The sequence below is a fragment of the Aegilops tauschii genome, chromosome 3 (assembly GCF_002575655.3).
Source record: "Aegilops tauschii subsp. strangulata cultivar AL8/78 chromosome 3, Aet v6.0, whole genome shotgun sequence".
In the NCBI taxonomy this organism is placed as follows: domain Eukaryota; kingdom Viridiplantae; phylum Streptophyta; class Magnoliopsida; order Poales; family Poaceae; genus Aegilops; species Aegilops tauschii.
The window spans coordinates 175185451-175189859 of record NC_053037.3 but is presented as its reverse complement, the minus strand read 5'-3'; the positions used below and the strand labels follow the sequence as shown (position 1 = coordinate 175189859).

The 4409-nt window shown below is 41.2% G+C and overlaps 1 long non-coding RNA gene across 2 annotated transcripts; it reads left to right on the top strand.

Annotated features, from left to right (window-relative positions):
* The first annotated feature begins 603 nt into the window (after positions 1 to 603).
* LOC109787445 (uncharacterized) lies at positions 604 to 3306 on the top strand. Of its 2 annotated transcripts, none has more exons than XR_012204634.1 (5): positions 604 to 1016; positions 1109 to 1213; positions 1300 to 2365; positions 2437 to 2825; positions 2932 to 3306. It is a non-coding gene; the product is annotated as an uncharacterized lncRNA (long non-coding RNA). The 2 variants fall into 2 exon arrangements; XR_012204635.1 differs by having other exon boundaries at positions 614 to 1016; positions 1941 to 2365.
* Positions 3307 to 4409: the final 1103 nt, after the last annotated feature.

Here is a 4409-nt window from a genome sequence, read left to right as displayed (position 1 = left end):
TTTCGTTGCTACCACGGACTAAAAGATCTTTTGGTCGCCCACACCAATGAAGAGGCAACGCATGCACAATAAACCATGCAAACTCACACATGTTCATCCCCGCACTAAAGTTCCAATGGTTGAACACTGATGTCATTGTGACCAGGTGGCTAAGGAGAATCCATTTAGACAAAGAAAGAGCTCAAAGCATGCATCGTGGAGGTCAGATTTCACCTTCGAATCTAAACTAACCTGTGCAACCCTACCTGAGAAATTTGCTAATAACTCGCACTATCTACTAATCTCCACTCTTAATGTCTCAGTTGGTAGGGTAGTCGGTTATTTTTCGTCTCTCACTTTTGTCTGGTTTTTTCCGTCTCACCTCCCACCACCCCTTTTCTACCGGTTTATTTTCCTCTTCACTCTTTCCTTGTAAACCAACACTTTCCTAAGGTACAAAAGATCACTCGTCTAACTTTCCTAACTTACCTAAATCAACCGATTCTTCCTATCAATGCAATTTGCTTTAGGAAATAAAATAACAAATTTTAAGAAAACACATAACATAATTTAAGGAAAAATCCGATTGACTACTTAACCGATATATATCTAAACCTTCCTTCTCCAAATAAAAACCAATCAACAGTTATGGAGAGAATCATGACTTATCTTTTCTTCTCCAATCCTTCCCATCCAATCTCTCTTTGTTGTCTTCTCTTCTACTTCTTGCCTTCCCCCACATCGCCTCCCCGCACCGCACTGCCTCCAGCCTTCCCCCACGCGCCTCCGTACCGCCTCCGCTGCCCGTGGCAACGCACTGACATCTCCGCTGCCGTTTCCATCCCGGAGTTCGTCCAACCCCGACATTCTCCCATGTCTAGGACTCCACCCCTATTCAATGGCGTGATGGGCTGCCTTGTGGTGCGTCGGCTCTCGCCCGCGAAGGTGCGGGCCGCCGGGACAAGGAGGTGGCCATGGCCAACTCCACGGAACGAATGTCCTCCTTGTGTTGGAGTGCACGTCCGACGAGGTCGACGGTGAGGACTATGGTCGTTGCCAGATCAATGTTGGTCGGCCGTCCTGCCTACGTGTCTGTGACGCCTTATTCATGGCGATGACGACGACATAGGTTGCGAGAGCCATCTTAGGGGCGTCCGCGAGTGCGCCGCTCAGGGAAGCTGTGTTCTTCTTCACCGATAACCACAACCCCGGATGAAGTAGCACGGAAAGAACTGTGAGTCGCCTTTCTTGCTATTTTTCTCGTTGCTTGATCTGATTGCATAATTCCAGGAAATAATTTCTTGGTCTGATTGTGTGCAGATTTAGTTTTTATTATGAGTGCCATCTCTGCTATCATGTCTCTTCTGTAACAATCAAATGGCATGCCAATCCTTTCAAATTATGGAGTACAAAATCTAGATTCATGAAATACGCTCCAGCTATGCTGCAAGACTAGATTATGCGGTACAAAATCTATACTCATGAAATACGCTCCATGCTACAAGAATAGATAATTTCAGGAGCTATGATGCAGTGAGCAAAGATATAATAGAAAGATGGACATACCCTATGTGTCTGATGTGTTATCCTTTGGTAACTCTGATGTAATGAAACTTCACAGGCATGGATTCTAAGGCATAAGGTATGCGTAGTTGCATACTGTAAGGAGTCACAAAGATTTATTTTTGTACCTTGTTTGATATCGTTCCTTGATTCATTATTCAAAATCTAGATGAATTTATCAAATCAATATGTTTAATTTGGAGTGAAGAGTGAAGAATATTAATTCGTAGTATTATTAAAATGCTTTGTTTAAGGTACATGGACTGTTTTAATCTATGACTTTTGGGCATGAATTTTTACCTATCATTTAGGTCTATAGGTATGTAATCTTTGATTCTTGTAAATAATATAACATCACTTTACATATTAATTGTTCACATCTGTCACATCTTCTCTAGATGTTACATTGTCGCATTCTGCACAAATATGTGCAAATTCTGTTATTGGCAATGCTACAAGTATTGGAGAACAGTGTAAGATATCAAATTCTTGGGGAAGCTTGGAGTATTGGTAAAAGCGTTCTCATTCACCACTACCCAATCATCATATCTGAACATCATGACTTAGGGGCATCTGAGGTATTCCTCTATTCTTAGTTGGTTACATATGGGCAAGTGGTGATACTGGGATTCAGGAGGAGTGGAGACAATCAATTGCTTCGATTCCTAAAGAAAAACTTCAAGAGTTGCAGCATCCTGTTTCTTTTGACGACCAAGAAGGATCAGAAGAAGACTTGAACAACCGTCCATCTGAAGCAGACCGTAACAATGATTCTGAGATCAGCGTGGTTGAGGATGATGATTATACTAAGTTTGAGAAATGGGTTAGTAACATATAATAGGGATGTTCATACTCCTTTTGTTTTCACATTGCTGATTGGTTTACCCTACTTAGATCGAAGAGATGTTCCAAGAGGCACTTGATGGGGTTCATCAAGATAATTTTATACAAATCAATGCACTCAGGTATAAATTTCTGCATATTTTGAGTTGAGGCAAAAAGGAAGTTATAGGATATGTTTGTAGCTTTCCAACAATATCGTATTTGAGTTTGGTCAGTGAAGCAAGAGTTGCACCCAAAATAAATTTATGTCTGACATTTATTTCATAGTGATTGTTATCTGTTTTGAAGATTTAAGCCACGAGGATGTCATAATTAAATTATGGCTACAACCTGAAATTTGTAGTTGTAGATAACCATGTTGGTATCTTTTGTTGTGTTTGGTCAAGCAAAATTAAAGAGATGGAGGCATCATCGAGGAAACAACAAGTAAACGGATTAAGGTAGAAAAATTCTTTATAGTATTAGTTGCTAAAAAATAAATTTATTGATGACTATGGTTACTATAGTGATTCCAATATTGTGCTCGCCTTGCTAAACACTGTGAAGCAAAGGAAAGCCACAAGACCAAATGTTCCCCTCAACCTGAAGATGTGAAGTAGACTGCTGCTCCCGGTATATGTGTTGCTTCCGCTGGATGATGCTCTGTTGCCGTTGTTGCCTGATCACTCCCAACTGTCGTGTTCTTCCCTTCTCTTGCTATTCGATGAAGTTGTTCATGCTGCTAGCTTTGCGTGAGAGTCTCTATCTCATATTTGATAAATTCAGTTTTGGTCTATACACGTGTTTGTACCCAGGTCCAAGATCTGGTTGATGATATTGTTTTGACTAATAATGATCTGATTATTCATACCTTTTTTTGGACATATGTGTATGTAAGTATACATTATTAAGTACTGGGAAAAAGAGGGGGGATTTATTATATCTCGGTGTGGAACATCGTCTTTCAGTTGAATCTATATGTTTATTCAATCTGAATTTAGATTTTTTTTATTTAGCATGTACTAGCTAGCTTGTGATTTCCTATGTTGTAAACCGTAACTAATTCTCTTTATCCATAGCTTTTGTTTTTCAATGGTAACACACGAGCATGCCACCATTATGATAGAGCCCGGGATGAAGGTTGGGTTCAGTATAGAACTAGGAGGTACTAGCACTATAGTGGGAAAGCGGCTGTCATCCCTTGCTCCTGGCCTGCCACATTGGCGTCGATCTCAAGTGTCACCAAGGATACACCCCACTTACAAAATAGGCGACCAATCCTCGGAGCAAAGGGATGAATGAATTCTCGAGGTCTGGTTCATTGAGGTTAGCATCACATGAAACCTTTAGCACTTTCGTTCGATATTGGATGGACATTCAACTGTGCCCCGGAGACGCGGTCGAAGCACGCCCGCCCCGTGTGCGCACTGGCTCACTTACAACACGAGTTAATGGATTTTGTGATAAAAGTGAGGGTTGAGAATGAGCAGGATGAGGGTTGGGGTTGGTCAGTTCAGTTATAGTTGTCTGAGCGAAATAATTTATCTACTTTAGAAAATACGGCAATTTACATTTCACTAGAGATGGCTTTGCGGCAAATTGCATTAGCGAGCGGTTCATATTTTTTTCATCAAGTCGTAATTTTTTTGATTAGGATAGAAGGGTAAATGCATTGAACGGTTGCTTCGTAAGTTAATAACATATATATTTTTGGTTAGGATAGAAGGGTAAATGTATCAGTTAGTTGTTTCAAGAGTTAACAATGAACATGGTGGCATATCAGTTACATGCTCAATAACGGACATCATAATTTGGTTTTGTGGTAAAGCATAACATTTAACTGCATGTTACAATGTGGCAATGACTCACGAGCCATGAGATATGCCTTCTTGGCTTGGGGCATCACGGTCGGCGCACACCTTCTCCCCCTTGATGGCAGTGGCCAATTGACATGAACAAGGTGGGTAGGGAGGGAGGGGTTCAGGGAGGAGAGTTGGCGATTGGTGGGGGGAGTCCTCCTTAGCGATCTATGTGGAAGTAAGGTA